This window comes from Pseudorasbora parva, chromosome 17 (assembly GCF_024679245.1).
Source record: "Pseudorasbora parva isolate DD20220531a chromosome 17, ASM2467924v1, whole genome shotgun sequence".
NCBI lineage: Eukaryota > Metazoa > Chordata > Actinopteri > Cypriniformes > Gobionidae > Pseudorasbora > Pseudorasbora parva.
This window is the reverse complement of record NC_090188.1, coordinates 17,385,103-17,402,496: the sequence shown is the minus strand read 5'-3', so window position 1 is coordinate 17,402,496 and position 17,394 is coordinate 17,385,103. Positions and strand designations below refer to the sequence as shown.

The window sequence follows — 17,394 nt, the reverse complement described above, 5'->3', positions numbered from 1 at the left end:
GGTTTAAGTCCCCACCAGGCTAGAAAACCATTCACACACACACACACAGAGGTAAGGTTTTTTTGCTTGAAAACTTATACAATATTGCCCTCTACTGGTCATTTAAGTGAGAGCATAAGTGTTGAAAAAAAAACAAAAAAAAAACAGTGTGATATAGAGAATAACCAGCAGGTGGGAGTATAGACTTATTTATGAACCAGGCACTTGTGTTCTTATTTTGTGTTTTTTAGGCTTTTGCTACGGGACCACCGTTTGAGATATCCAATAACCGTTCGCATTTTAGCATCTTCTGTATATTTACTTCATGTTGTCCGAGTTTGGAGGAGATTGAATGAATCGCTTTTGAGGAGAAGGTAAAAACTCAGAGCTCGCTTTGCCACTTCTTGTTATCTTCCAACCAAATTATCTGACTTCCTGTTGGTCAGAGCTAATGACTGTACATTAGAAAGTTGTCCGGCTCGAAATGTACAATATATATACCGAGTTTGGTGAATGTAGATAAAACTAACCCCCCCACTTTGGACAAAAGTGACACACTTCCTGCTGCCAGTTGGTGGCGCTATAACTTTGACTCACAAAAGTCATATCCATGTGATCGGCCTCTTACAACGAACACACAGCTGAAGTTTCATCAAAATGAATTAATGTATGCAAAAGTTATAACACACTTCCTGTTTCCCTTTTCTCGCCATAAATTTGTCTCTTCGCCACGGCCAAACCGTTCGAGGTATCAAAAAGTTGCTTGCAATTTGGCATCCTCAGTGTCTTGACTTCCTGCTGACCGAGTTTGGTGCTGATCGGGTGAATCGTCTAGGAGGAGTATCGCAAATTCCAGAGCATGCGTTTTCCGAAACAACCCATAATAGCTCACTTCCTGTTGGGCGAAGCTTATGACTATGAGTGCGGAAGTTGTTTGGCCCGATGAGATCTATAAGTGTACCGAGTTTCATACATGTACGTGCAAGTGTGTTTAATATATAGACCCTGTTTTTCAAGGGGGCGCTGTTGAGCCCCCCTGCCACGCCCGGGTCAAACGCCTCTGCCAGACCCTGTTGGCCGCACATTCCGATGCGTGTGCAAAGTTTCAAGAGTTTTCGAGCACGTTAAGTGCCCCAAAAATGCCCAAAAGGCGAAAAGATAATAATAATAATAATAATAATAATAATAATAATAATAATAATCCTTAGAAGAACAATAGGGCTCTGCGCCCTTTCAGGGCTTGGGCCCTAATAATAACAAAAAATAATCCTTAGAAGAACAATAGGGCTCTGCGCCCTTTCAGGGCTTGGGCCCTAATGAATGGCTGCAACAATAAAATATGTGAATATGAGGAGTGTATGTGCAAGTTGTGTGTTTGTGCATGTCTGTGTGTGCGTGCATGTGCATGAGTGACCAAATAAACATAAATATAGGCATTCTGTAGAATTATTAAAATCACTTTTATGCAAGTGGAGAATTGTTTCAAAACAAGTGTTACAACCCATTGTTTAGCATACGTGTTTTAGCATGGTGCATTGAAATTAGCAGGAGGCTGAAACACCATTCTTTACAAGATAAACTACACTTATATAACCTTATGTAACTCATACAACACAGACTGGAAAAACCTCCATGTTAGCCTAGAAATCTAGACGCACCCTAGCGGCAGCAAATTTAATCTGCCCGCAAGTGTCGTCTAGGAACTCTCAATACCCTTCTGAGCTGTATTCCCCTCACTTTTGCCAGACCAATCACAAATCTATGGTATAGAGTCGGTGGGCGGGGCCATAATGATGCCGGCGGAGTTGCGTTTGCGTGCTTCTAGTAAACACAGAAACTGGCGAACAGCGGCGGTCTTTCGAATCAGCTCTGACCGCGACTCTGGAAGACTTGGAGTTAAGCTTTTCTCTGAGAAAAGAACAAAGAACGGCACTGAAGTCATTCTTAAAAAGGGAAGATGTGTTCGGAGTTTTGCTGACCGGATACGGCGAATGTTTAAAGGGGGGGGTGAAACACTTAGTTTCAGTCAATCTCATGTCAATCTTGAGTACCTATAGAGTAGTATTGCATCCTTCATATCTCCGAAAAGTCTTTAGTTTTATTATATTTATAAAAGAAATATGGGCTGCACCGAGTCTTTCCAGAAAAAAACGAGCGCCTGGAGGCGTATCGTGTGGGCGGAGCTAAAGAATGACGAGCGCGCAAAGCAGTGATGTCCTCAAGCGTGGAGAAACCCATCTATCTCAGCTAATAGATATATGATCCAGAATCATTCGGAGGCTGAAATAAATTGAACAGGAGAAACAGCAACAGCAGGACGTCCGTCTCTGTGGTATGTACTGTATTTAGTGGACTGTAAACATTTGTGTGTCTTTACTCGCAGTTTATGAGGACATGATTCGGTTTATGGACTATTGTATGCGACTAAACCTTAGCAGTAGCAAGCAAAACGGTTTTGCACGTCAGACTAGTGTAACGTTATACATAGAACAAAAATGGAGTAACCGTTAGCGCATTTGAATGACGAAGCACGCGATCATGTCGTTTACTGATGTTTAATCACGTGACGATAGCCAACAGCATAGACATTTGAAGCAGTTTTACTAACCGGCTGCTTCCAAAGCAGGACCGAACCTTTATCGCTGGGATCGCTCCGTCAAAAACACACTTCTTTGGTATGATTTGGTAAATCCTGACAGCAGTGACTTGCTGTGCTGAAGCGTTGAAGTCGCTTGATGTCACAGATAGGAATAAAGTGGAGCGCGGCGGGAGTGTATGCGCGTGCATTTCCTCTCTCGCTCTAGTCACGCGCGCCCGCACCCTTCCGGGAGAAGAGCCCGTACGGCCCATACAAGGACCTTCTGCTCTAGTAACGTCAAGCCGAGCCATACTCGAAAAAAACTCTCCGAAACTTGTGAGAAACCCGAAGGAGTATTTTTGACACAGAAATACTCCATCAAACGTCCAACATTAGTTTTTGAAACTTTGTCTATGTTTAGGATGGGAATCCAAGTCTTTAAGAGTGTAAAAAGCTCAGGATGCATGAAACAGCATTTCACCCCCCCTTTAATCTATCAACAAGCTCTGTTTCACCTTCGTTGCTCTGGTTGGTGTAGTGCTATCCTATCGCATGCAGAGGGAGTTTGAAAGACAACCGTTTATCCCGCCACTCAGATTGAGCCCTGTCTATGGGGAGTTTCCAGACCAAACATCTTGATGTGGGTCTGGCTTGTCAGGCTACCTCCATGTGGGATTGTAAAGGAAACTGAAACTGTCACATGACTCCTATCTTATCCCTGATTTGTTGAATTGGCAGTTACAACTCTCTCCGTGTTACAAATATACCCGGTCTTCCCCACACGTCCAGTCTATAGGAGTGTTCCTTTACAAAGCGGCATTGCCAACTATTTGCCTGGCATGCACAATACAGCATCGTTTTCACTGACCTGTGTGAACAGGGATCATCTGTATTCGAAAAACATTTCCATTTTTAGTACATCGCTGTCATGTAAACGTACCCTAGAAATGAAATAATGAATGTATACGTTATTTGAAAGATAATTGATTGGTGCGTGCATTGGTGTGTTGTTAAGTTGTATGATGTACTGTGAAGTTTAAAACTGCTGCTCGTGTTTACTTTTTAATAGGACGTGTTATCGTACTGTAGCGTTATCATGAAGTTTTAATTATATGGTGGTTCATATGAGTTCATATGTCCTACTATTGGTACAAGTGACAGTCATATTACCTAGTCTGCAAAGTGATCAAAATAAATGAAAGAAAATCATTTTTATCACTTCATTTGAAAATCATTTTTATCACTTTATTCTCTCTATCAGCACATAACAGAGAGATGATGACAGAGAGACCTGATAGATTTGCTGACAACAGTTGAGTGAAATTGGCAGTAAACTGGTTTGAAATTGGTTTTTAGAAATAAAATAAATGTGTTTATATACGACTATAAAAACAATTATAGTTTTATCTTATCAGTGGAATGCATGCAAAATCTTTTATTTGACAAACCTATAGACGATTCTGCACAAAGTTTTGATTGGTTTCAGGGATATGCGTTGAATCCTACAGGCTTTCCACATTCTTCAAAAAGATGTTTCATTCATAGTCATAAGAAAATTGAATTTTAAAATTCTGCCTGAGCTGTGCTGATAACCTCAATGGCACTTAAGACGGTGTTAAAATGCCACTTAGAAAAAAACATGATTGGATGTTTTGAAATTGTCATTGCAAGGAGAAAAGCCAAAGCACACTCAGCTGAGGAACTCAAAGCATTGATATGAATACGTGTTTGCCATAAAAGTGTTTTTGGCTGCATATTGTGTGGAATTCATTTACAGTATTTTTTGTTTAGCTGTTCAATAATTTGTGAAGCCTCAGGCTTTTAAAGCACAGGTTCTGATGAGTATTATGTGCTGTATAGTGACATATGCAGAGCAAACTGAGTCATCTGCTCACAGATGTCACGGTGGCAGAAAGTACAGGAACAAGCTGCTTCTATAACCCCAAAAATACAAGCAAAACTGTTTGTGTGGCATAAAGATATTTATAGGTTTTAGATGCATGTACTTGTATATCTATCAAGAAAACTGCACCATGTTAAACCCTCCTGTTTAGCTGTCGTTGAGGTGACATAGCGTGGACAAAATATACTCCATCTTCATCAGCCATTTAATCCAATTATGTCCTTTTTTGTCCTGTGGGATAAAAAGATTAAGCGAAAAGAGGATATATGACCAAAAAATGCAAGACCTTACAGCACAACACTATGCACGAGAAAGGATTTAGCTGTTATTTAAACCTAAAACAATGTTAGGATCAACATAGCCTTATATTACACCACAATAAGTGGCATGCCTTATGTTGCTATGTTAATTTTGACACTATATTACCAAATCTCTGAAGAATTCAAACAGGATTTTTAGATGTGATACAGCTTAAGAAAGGTTTCTTCTATGGTGGTCTGAATGAGCCAATCCAGGAGTGAAGTCAGCCTCATAAGATACTGTTCAGCTTTCATTTTGCTGAAAAAGACAAAAACATGCGTTGTAACTTAGTATCACTCAAAAGACAAATTCTCATACATGTATATTTCTAACAGCGAAAAATAGGCTCATATCACACAGATAGATCAGCACTGTATTCTACATAAATACATACCAGACAGTACCTGTTTTTTGTTTTGTATTTTTTTACTATACTGTAATTTCTTAAACTCTCTCATGCTGTCCTTTCCCCTCTGTCACAAACCATGTGCGTCTGTACAGTGACTTACACAAGATGGATGTGCAGTGGTCATCTGTGCCCTGCAGGGATGTTCTGTCCAGATCCGCTCTGTTGAAGAGCTGTGGGATCCATGGAAGTGAGAAGTTCAACACTGCTGGGGAAAGAAAAGAGAGAGAAAAGTCATATATTTCATGGATTCTGAACAGAATTAATTCCGGTACACTTCTGCACTTATGCTTTTTATACTAACATCTCACAATCGAAGAACGCTGTCACATACAAGTAAGACAGCTCAAACACTGTGGGCTGAAACACATCTCGAGCAATGTTGGCAGTGACCTAGAGAAAGCACAGTTACATTGACAAACGTCTGTCAGTTGGAAGCTGTTGTCTACAGCCCTGCAATTATCTTTGGTTTCCAGAACAAATCCCTCAGTCGACTTGCCAAGTGTGTAGCTTTACCATAATGGCAGAGAATAAGAGTGCAAGTGCACTCCTGCAAGCAGATGGTGTCATTGTATCACTGTCAAACCTCTGAATTTTCAGTCCGACTGCATTAATTGACTCTTCAATCATAACACAATCTCCACTGCTTTTGGTGCATAAAAAACAAAAACTAAATGAGGCTAAATTAATTTTGTTAAAATGAAGCATGAATTCAAAAAGTGTTATGCATTGTGAGCAATAGAGAACCTTATTTAAATTAAGGGTTAGGCTGGTTAACATGTTAGGGATGCTAACAACTTGCGTAACCAGTGCCACCATGCATTGTCCTTTTTTAACCTATTAGTCTTTTAACGGCCAGTTTAAAATTAAAAATCAAATGGACAATTCTTGTTCTTTTATTTTTATGGAAAATGTATTATAAATTATGTATCCGTGCACATCATTAGGTAACACTTTGGGCCCTATTTTAACAATCTGAGTGCATGGTCTGAAGCACATGACGCAGGTACACTCAGGGCATGTGCCAAATCCACTTTGCTAGTTTAACAATGAAAAAAATGGTCAGCAAGCCAGGAGCACAGGCCAAAAGGGTTGTACCTATAATCTCTTAGTGAGTCATAGTGGTATGTTTTTGGTGTAACGTGCAATAAACCAATCAGAGTCTCATCTCCTATTTCCTTTAAAAGCCAGTTGCGCTTGCACCATGAAATATATAGACACCCTAAACCCTAAGTTTAAATCTGTTCCATCTCACGAAAATGCGTATCAATAGTACGAGTGTGCAATCTTGTGGAATGTATACGCCAAAATTAGTTTTGGTGTGCATATGGTAAGCAGTTTTTGCATGCATGATACGCACTTTATGGTGTATTATATCCCATCCTACCCAAGAGCGTGTCATATACATGCCATAAAACTCATTTTGGTTTATACATTCCACGGAATTGCACACTCGTACTATTGACACGCATTCACATGTGATCGTGTTGGTTTAAATACATGTGTGTATTGCCACAAGTGGTCACATAATTAGCCAATTTCATTTGTCATTACTGCAAATAGTAATTCTGATACATGCAATGACTATCCATGACATGTAGGCATTTATATCTTTATGTACACAGTAATAATCTTTTACATTGTAATATTTGGAATGTCCAGGTGTGTGTAACAAATGTTGCGTTTTGTTGATCAATGATGCAGTCGTTTTCAGTTGCCTCAAAATAGCAACACGCCAACAATGCGCCTGAACACACCTCGTTTTCAGACCAGCACACTCAAAATGATAACGGTGTCAGACTGAAACTAGCAAAAAAACACTTGCGTCGCATCTGACGATTAGATTATTCGTATTCTAATAAGAGTTAGTGACATCAGAGCTGCCAACTCTCACGCATTGGCCGTGAGACACACGCATTTGAATGGTTTCACACGCTCACAGGCCACACTCTTGATTTCTCACGCTGAAGTGTCAACCCTGTCGGTCAAATGCCTGAAAGATAAGTTTATCTATAGATCTACCTGATGAGCCACTCGTAATCGATTAATTATGCTTTCGGTGAGGGGGTTCAAAATAAATGTGCAACTAAATAAGTGTAGCGCGACCAAAAGCTACATTCCGTTTTGAGTTCTGACGAGAAGCTAACTTCTCTAGTCTCTAGCTAACTATGGTCGCAAGTTCCATCATTAACGTTAAACGAGTCGGTGTTTCCCGAAACATTGTTCCAACAAACGTTTGCAAACTGCATCACAAAGTTGGTTGGAATGACAGCTCTCGACCTGTGATTAGAAGCAGAGTTTCTTGGTTTCATGACATGTGGACTTAAATGTCCATTATTTAACGAAACAATTCGTAACGAAAATAAATAGTCAAGCAATGCGCACGCGAGCAGCTCATGACTGGAGTCTCAGAGCGGTTCTGTTTGCGCTTCATCACTGCATGTGTTGTGTGAGTAACCTGCATCTTTAGCCTAATCTCATATGAGTATCTCATTTAAGTTGCATACATTTTGTTCTTGCACTGATGTTAAATGTGTAGCCATTTTGCACTTTGACAGCCAGTTTGAGATATAGGCTATATTTCAGAATTTCCCATTGAAATGACTGGGAAAAAGTGTTCCAATAAACCCGAATTCACCCCATGCATACTCTGTGAAATCATAATTACATTGCATTATGTTGCTTGGAACCCCAAATATTACAACATTCTTCATTAACAGCTATTCAGTTATTTGTAACAATCTCATTGTAAAAAAAGAAGAAGAATAAAGTAGTTTCAATATTGCTAGCTACTTTTTGAAAGTAGTGTAGCTACTTTTTCATAAGGGTAGCTTGAATGCAACTTAACTACTTAAAGTAGTTTTACTACAAACATTTTTTTTAGATCACCCACAGCAAAAAAAGAGCCACACAACAGACAGGACAGACAGATTTTTTCCTTTTTCTTCCCTGTATAAAGTATGCTGTAGGTTGATGATGTATAATCAATTTGTTCTATTTAGAGAAAATCATGGCTCTAGTCAGGGAGCGTAACTTCAGTGCAAACCTACCCACATCGGGGTACTGGCGACAAAGTGACTCCACATGATATTGTGACACTCACATTTCAAATGAAATGCACTGGTTTCAGATTCGAAAATCACACGGCATTCGCACTCAACCGCCACGCTTAGGATACTGACCACCTTTTCATCAGAGCATGTGAGCGAAGCAGACTGGTGTGATGCTGTGCTAGATATTCCATTGTATGCCAGTGCTCTCCACTCACACTTCCCTCTAAAATGTGAATTGTTTGATTTAAAAGTAGCAATTTCAAGCTTTCTTTAGACGTATGTTTCATGTTTATGTCATGTGATAAGTATTCAGTGAGTTCCAGATTCTCTCGCAGACAGAAAGTGCACCGTTTTTATTTTACAAAAGCACAAAGTTTTGTTGTTATTGTAAGTTTATTATAAATTATGTCTCACATTTATCTGTATGACCAAAAATGATATCCGCTATCATGATTAGTGAGGAAAAAAAAAACATCAAAAATCGCCGGCGGGATTGACGAGCGTAACGAAACCTCTTGCCTGTTTCCGGGGCCTTCCAGTTAAGCTGAAATGATAGGCTAAGTCTGTCTGTTTTTAATACATTTCTTGGATACATGTTTTAATTAGGCCTATAGATAGTTATTATATGTGTGCCTTTAAAGCAATAGGCTATGCTATATTTTATAAAGTGTAATAGATGTAACTTGTCTGGAGTGCTATATTGCAGAGCTGGTGCAAACGTATCCATATTGATATGATCAGATCAGACGCTTTCTCTTTAAAATGTCGAATTTGTTGTTGTTTTTTTATTGTTGTTTTTTTTTTATAATAATTGCACAGCACATTCACATATAGGCGATTCATCTAAACGGTGTCGGGATGTTCATTAACCGTATAACGCTGTGAAGTTAGCCAGTTTTTTTTAACCCCAAAGCAAAGTATGATCAAGAATACGACCGTGTGTGTTGGAGAGAGATGCACGCAAAAAGAACTATACCAAACTAAGCTACTGATTTTAGTTGGTCTAAATCATGGGCGGCCAACTAAAATGGTCTAAATCAATTCCATTTGTAGCCTTAAATTAAATAGCTCAGTATTTTTTTCTGCCTGTATTGGGCATAAGATTAGTAGCCTAATGAATGTGTGCATATTGTGAATTAATTTAATAAACATAATTACCTTTCCCAGTAGCCTTCAATAAATTAACGTGTCTGCGAAAATGATTCATAAAACATAAATATCAGTTAACCAGATTTACTTTCTTCACTGACGAAAATTGTCCCTGACATGGTTTTTAAGCTATTTTTATCAATTTTTTTTGGTCTTCAGAACATATTAAAATGCACATATGTAGATCATAGAAATCAAAATTTTCTCGGGGGTGCATGCCCCCGAACCCCCCTAACTAACTCACATTTGGAATCTCAGTGATTATAAAACCATGCCTTTATTATGATTGAGGGATGTAGGTCCTATACAGAATAAGGCCTTAATATTTGATTTATAAGTAGCAATAAACAGCCAATATTGCAATATAGAATTGGACGCTAAACTAAAGTGTTACCATTTTTGTAATACCCTCACTGGCCTCACTGGGCCCGTCATTACTAAGTTATGCCACTGTCTCTAGTGCTTTAAAATGTGTGTGTCTATAGGATGTATATACAAACCGTCATATAGATGCAAAAAACAAACAAACAATAGTACCCCATTCAAATGCTGATGCATATATAGAGAGCGCTATTATTAATATTATTTATTTTTGCAATTTATTTTTGCAATTTCTGCTTTGTACGGCAACATTTTGGTTGGCACCACCAAATCTCACTCTAAGTTTTTTTGAAAAGTTGGCAGCTCTGTGACATGTAGGTGCAACATTACTTATAGTAAACAGAATGTCTAAAGGAGACTATCAAAATAAAGTCTAACCCACTATTTTTATTATTATTATTTTTAACTCATGTTCCCTCGTAGTCTTTAATCAAAATGACATGTTTGCTGGAGTGAGGGCAAACTGTCATTCATGTGAAATCACAGTAATAACAAACAACAGTCCAAAAATCCAGTCAATTCCTGATGGACAAAATGAAGTCCTGCCCTGCATTTTTCTTGTTCAAGAAGCCGTTACACTCAGATATACGTCACAACAGGGAAGAAACGACTATTGCAACTTCTGTTTAATACTACGCTTAAAAAGACTGGCATTTTCTGACAAAAGATGGAAGCAACATATACTTCCATCATACAGTTTATCATTTATACTTCATTACAGCAAATGCAACTGCATTTAAGATGCTAAAGGATCAGTTTCTCCAGTCAATATTAACTTCCTTGATACAACCTTCATTTTCCACAAAGATTGCACTCATCATTTTTAATTAATCACTCATTGTCTTGTTTTCAAATGTCCTTGAACCACTGCAGAAAAATGAACTTCCTAAAAAAGCTGTAATTTGCAAAGAATTAAACAGATGAAGAGATGGGTGAGTGGTAAAATGATTAAACAAAAACAGGTGAAAACAGCAAGGCTCGCTGAGCTCTGAATTCACAAACAGGCGCTAGGCACTCTGGGAATGTGGCCCCTGGCTCACACAGTTATAAGCTCAGCATGAGAATAGCTCTGTGCATTGTGTCTGCCAAAACAGCACCAATAATGCTGGAATCCATTATACTCCTATAATACTAATCAGTCGAACACCAAAAATAAACAGATGCTATGCAAACATGGTTGCATTTTCCAGGTGCTGCGTTCAGGAGGGATTACCAGAGTGTGATTTTCACTGGAGGAGACAGGATAAGCCACAAATGCATGTCTTCCTAAAGCGTATGGAGTGTTTATTAAATGAAGAGGAAAGTTCTCTATAATGAGAAGAGTGGGACTACCGCTAATTGAGATTCATTAAAAACTAAAGGATAATTACATTGTGTCTAGCATGCTGAATAGAATATTTCATTATCCCGCAATCAAGAGTGCTGTGGTTTTCGAAGCGCAGCTGTGATTCGGACATGTGTCGCGCTGATATTCAGACTGACGGAATGATTGCGAGTGTAATATTTTAAAACAATTCAATATTGTCGATGATAGTATTGAGTAACTCACATTTTACCCACAATATTGCCAGTTACTTTGTCTATTCTTGCTGTGATAGCTAAAATAGTTACACACGCTGTGTTTGAACTAATCATTTGAGTAAATGATTCAATGACACACTTAATGACTTGTTTTGTTCCTGAACAAATCAATGTTGTTGAACATATCAGTTTAATTAATGATTCACTCCTATTGGTGCAGCTATGAAACCCTCAGAAAGAGTTTTTGAAAAATGTGTACTATTATTGCACAGAATGCCTGTCTAACTGGAACATGCAAACATGGACAAGTGGAGGGCTTCAAAGTCCCATGGCTGTTGGGATGTGTATTAGCCCTCTTGGAATAATGGAACTCAAGGACCACGCCAAGGACGATGACTATAACTATAAAGTTTGAAAAATCGTTATAATTCTTTGAGAGTCTATAATGATAATGACACAGATGAACAATATCATTGGAATCACTTCCAGCTGATGAAAAATTGATAACCAATAAGAATCCACCTCACTGAGTTTGAGCATTTAACAGAATGTTATTGTGTACTGGTGTGGATGAACACCAAAAACGTTAACTATAACCAAAACTATATTAGCATCCACACCGGCACATGACAGTGTTATGTTTATTGTAAGCATGTGCCACAGTCATGCCATTTGTCACTTTGCTTGATCAAATTAAAGTTGGGTGAAATAGTTCTGAAAATTATTTCAATGATATACTGTATAACTGTGATGTGGACTTTTCACAATGATTAAAAATGTATATTCATAACTATATATAGTTATATTTATAGTTTATATACACTACCGATCAAAAATTTGGAAACATTAAGGGTTTTTTAAATCTCTAAATCTCACCAAGGCTGCATTTATTTGAAAAAATATACAGTAAAATAGCAATATTGTGAAATATTATAGTTGTAATATTTTTTTTAATTGTATTTATTCCTGTTATGGCAAAGCTATCAGTGTCACATCATCTTTCTGAAATCATTCTAAAGTAATTTCTTATTATTATCATCAATGTTGAAATGTTACGCTGTTTTTTTAATTATTTTTTTTTAAATTATAATTTTATTTAGCAAAGGCACATTAAATTGATTAAAAAAGACAGTAAAGACAGTAAAGAAATTAATACATATTACATAAATAAATATATATAATAAATGCTGTTCTTTTTAACTTTCTATTCATCAAAGTTTTCACAAACTGTTTAACATTAATAGCAAGCCATGTTTTATTAGCACCAGATCAGCATATTACGATGATTTCTGAAATATCATGTGACACTGAAGACTGGAGGAATGATGCTGAATATTTAGCTTTGTAATCACAGGAATAAATTACATTTTATTAGTTTATTTAATTTGTAATAATATTTCACATTATTGCTGTTATTATTTCTGATCAAATAAATTCAGCCTTGGTGAGATTAAGAGACTACTTTCAAAAACATTAAAAAACCTTAATGTTGTATAAATGGATGTACAGTAGGCTATTAATATATTATCCAGCCAAATTGCATGACAATTCTTACGTATTTTTATGAGGTGGCTATTCATATGATTGCTAAATCCATACGAATGATCGTCCCCTAACCCCGCCCCTAAACCTACCCATTACTGCGGTTTAGACGAAACATGCCAATTTTTAAGAGTGACATTGTACAAATTCGTATGAATTAGCCACTTCGTAAAATATGTATGAAATGGTCATGAGATGAGAGCATTGCATTGTCTATATAAAGCAGTTCACTTAGCTTTCTGTTCACTTGTAAAAGGCAAGTATAAACAATGCTCTATGACTTACCTGGCATACAGCACCTGCACACAGACTGCTTATAAGCACTTCCTCAGCCAATCGAGATGGAGCCCCTTCACTTCTTACTGATTGGTTTATCAATATGCGCCACGTATCGTCTGCAAAGCGCCTGCAACGGCAGGGAAGAAATGTTACTCAGGTTAAACAAACACAGTGTTTAAGGGGAGGCTGAGAAAATATATTCTACTCTTGGCAGCATAAAAGGCAGAGACTTGAGCTGGATATGTGGGAGGACTTGGGTTGGGGAAGCAGCTGATGATAGTCATCATGCACTCCTCAGCGATAATATGTGTGTCTTGCCTCCAGATAACATGAACATGACCAGTGTATTTTGTCTGACATTCTGGTAGTTGTCAAAAAATTAATATCCTAAAAAGCCTCAGAGCTCTTTTTGTCACCAACTACATCATGAGGTTGTTTCAGATGTTTTGTTTGTTAAAGATTTTTATACCCTGCTTATGATTCATGATCTACTGAAGAAAAACCTGTATCTTCTTTCACTCCCCTCCACACTGACTGTCCGATGGTTTAAAGTAGGTAATGATTACATCTCACATAACATTCCCAGGCTTAAATAAAAGCTACAAGATTCATTTAAAAGCATTTAGTGGATTTATTCTCAAATCTCTACATCGTCTGCACTGATCATTGATTATGGAAAAGTAATGGAGGCTGGATTAACTGGTCTCTTTCCATTATCCACGTTCATTCCAAAAGGATCCTCTGAAGAGGCTTCGTCGGTGAGGCTCGCACATCCTTTCATGCGCAAGTTGTACAAGTCTTTTTAATTCTCGTACAATGGCTTTCACTGACGTTATGAGATATCAACATCAAAAGGATATAAAATAAAATAAGACTACACATCTAACCTTTCAAAGAGGCTACTATGAAATCAAAACTTGTTGATTTCTCTTAAGAGCTTTGTGTCCTTAACATTTGTTTGTTTGCTCTCCTGCTGTGTTAAAACCCTTAGGAATTGAATTACAGGACCACTACGCTGCCTGTCAAAATCATTTAAACTCATCCTTGTGCTTGATCTGATGAAATCTGCATGTTTAAATGTTTGATTTAAAATGTAGGCATTTGACATTCTTGATCTTTTTTCAATCCGTATTCTACTGATGGTTATGTAGAAAGGGCTAAAGAGCTACAGACAAGTAGAGGTTAGTAAAATGCACTGAAATAGATCTAAACTAAATTGCCAACAGCTAAGCAAGGTGTTTATAGAGCAATTGCCATTTTTGCTATTGGATCGTTGTGCAAGTGCCCTTAGTTTTTAACATCATGGTTATATTAAAAGTTGCTGTTTGGGTCACGGCTTTACACAAACAAGTAATTTCCACTATGCGAAAAATGTGATGACAAGTCTAAAGCCATTTTGTTCAAACGACTCATCTCAGTCTCTCTACGTGATGACCAACTGTCACAGAAAACAACAGTGATTTTCAAGTGATGGAAATTCCTCTAGTATTTGACAGCAGACTGAATGTCTGTGTGTGAATTACAGTTTCCCAGCTGAAAACATCCTACATTAATCTGTTACTGTCATCGTAAATGCGTTCTTCCTCACCACAGAGAAAAAGACAAATGCATTGCGCATCACACAAGACCAGATTAACAGCAAGCTTAAAAATTCCAGTTGCTTGTTACAAGTCTCATTAATTCATAGCACATATGTGACATAAACCCTTTAAAACCTTCATGTTTACAGTCGAAATATCAGACCTCCTGCACTCCTTTACACTGTGGAATAGTGTTTTGGGACAAATGAGCTATACATCCAAGCTTCGAAATCCATTGCTGACATGTTCATTCCGCAGGTACTACTGCAAAACCGCCACCTGCATGCCACTGATTAGAAGACACTGTCCATGTTAATTAGCAAGCCTAAAGCCATTCAGTTACCTGTCCACAAATCACAATAATACCACAAATATTCTTTAAATAATGCATAATCCATTTTTATGATATTTAATTACATGCTATTTTACACAAATGAAATATAGCAGTCCATTAACGATCAAAAACCACAGCAGTGTCAATGCAGGTAAAACATCTTCCCATGGTTTCCATTCATATTACATTTCCCTTCTAAAATAAGCCATCTGATAGGCGTCAGCGATTTTATCATCCTTTGTTGCTTTACAAATGGTTATCCGTGTAAAAAACACATCTGTTTGAGCATGTCCCTGTCTTGTCCTTAATTAGACTATAAAACATGGCTGACCTCTACAAAAGACTTCCATCGATAAAGAGAACCAAAATAATGTGACGATGGTCTAAATTAATAGAACGACTAATTTAGGAAATTCCCACGATTTGAATCTTTGAAAAAGCTTAAATTGATAATGAAAAGGTTGCGTTAATTGATTTTTTTTTTGTAATGCACATAATTGCTCTAATAGAAAAAACACAATCCTACACTGTGTATTAGTCTCTTGTTGCTGTTACGCTCCACATGTGGGGATCGCCTGCATTGTAATTAAAACAAAAATGGTTAATTACCCGAATGTTTAAGGCATTGTTCCTGAAGGCTACATTTCACTCGAGGTCATACTATCACTCTTTAATATTTTAGTGGCGTGTGCAATTAATCTGTGCATAGTTGCACAAGTCTATTTCATATTGAGAGGGATTCTGTCTTCAAGCTAACCTAAAGGGATGTTTGTGCTTCTTGCTAAATGGCTTATTAATTGTACTGTCATAACAAAACATTAATACATGCTCCTACAGTAACTCTGAAATATAATTGTTTGCTTTATTGTTTTCTCTCGCTCTAAGACAGCTCTGCAGAATACACTGTAAAATAATAATAATAATTTTTAAAAAAAGGAAAATGTACTGGTAATTTGCCAGGACATAATCCAGTAATTTTACAGAAATTTCCGTTAACCCTTAAAACACAACCTACACTGTAAAAAATAAATCCGTAAAATAAAATAAAATTACTGGCAGCTCATTAACTGTACATTGTACAGTAATTTTACAGACATTTCCGTTAACCCTAACATAGAATGCAATGAAGCTCAAAATCCAAAATCCAATTAAAACAGAAAATAGATACAGAAAATGTTTTAACAGTGGAAGTACGTTCAGTATTTCCGATGAAGCATGAACGATTTATGCTAAATGACTTCCATATTTGACCGGGTTTGTTTCCCTGCATGCTATACTGGGGAAACATATGGACTTGAGTCAAAGCTGGATTTGATTGTTGACGATTTCGCATGATCTCGGATTGTTTGGTTTTTCGTAGCTCATCCTGGACTTGCTGTTATAGCAACAGGTCCGTAATCTTAAACACACTTGGGAGCATGTAAACAGGATTTTAATTTGTATGAAGTTAGGAAAGTTTAATTGAAAATAATACTTTAATGTTGTGTAAAATTTGTGTATAAACCTATAGACAGTCACTTGATGAAATGTGATGGAATAATTACTTTGTAATTGTATTGGAGGTTTACACACATTGTGAAGTTAATCTCCGTCATACATTAAATTGAGGGATGACGGATATTATGGGAGTGGCTTAATGCAGCTCAAGAGATGCAGATAATTTGATCTTGACTGTTAAGAAACTTTAATTAATACTGTCACGTAACAATTCTGCTTCAAATTGAATTAAAAATGTAAAGGGTGTACAAATAAAATAAAATCATGAATATAAATAATTGGGAATCATGTTCATCATGTTGGTTTGGTCATTTGTCTGTTTCCTTATAAAGGTCTAGAATTTCATGTTTTTAATTTTTTTCAAGTTTTTTTTGCTGCTTTTTAATTATATGATGTCATTACGTTGTCTTGACGCCAGCACATCGCTGGATTGCTGATCATGGTTTCAAGCATCGATGCATCTGCCCTCTTCAGGGAACACAAGAATGCGCAGTAATCATAGATAACAATCCAGATATTTTAATCCAATCCGCAAATTCGTTTGAAGAACCAAACAGCCAAAGATCAGTTATCACGATTAAAAGATCTGGGATCTGCCAAATCATCTCAGATGTATTAAGCGAGGTACGAAGAACGGCCCCAGGTTGTAATAAACCCAAGTAAAAAGCAAATACATACAACTACAATTTTGTAAAAAAATAAATTACCTGGTTGCCTTAAAATTTTAGGTTTATTGAAATTAAAAATCTGAGTTAATACAATGAACATTTTTGAGAATCGACAACCTTTATTCAAATATTATTAAAAGATTTTGTAAGCATATTGGATAATTGTGTGTTTTATTTGTGATGCAGTGAAACATGCCACATTGTGCTATTTTCATGATTTATCA

General features: G+C 37.1%; 1 protein-coding gene across 6 annotated transcripts in view; it reads right to left on the bottom strand.

Moving 5' to 3' along the window:
- Nucleotides 1–1,300: 1,300 nt before the first annotated feature.
- The window catches only part of khdrbs2 (KH domain containing, RNA binding, signal transduction associated 2), an 84,070-nt gene continuing 67,976 nt past the window's right edge, over nucleotides 1,301–17,394 (bottom strand). For 4 of the 6 annotated variants that reach the window (XM_067421094.1, XM_067421097.1, XM_067421098.1 and 1 more), the window contains exons 11-13: nucleotides 13,098–13,218; nucleotides 5,270–5,374; nucleotides 4,886–5,018 (exon numbers count right to left, since the gene is read on the bottom strand). The gene's annotated coding sequence lies outside the window, so the exon portion shown is untranslated. Of the gene's footprint in view, nucleotides 4,692–4,885; nucleotides 5,019–5,269; nucleotides 5,375–13,097; nucleotides 13,219–17,394 lie in introns of those variants that run through there. The other 2 variants (XM_067421095.1, XM_067421096.1) reach the window with 2 other exon arrangements.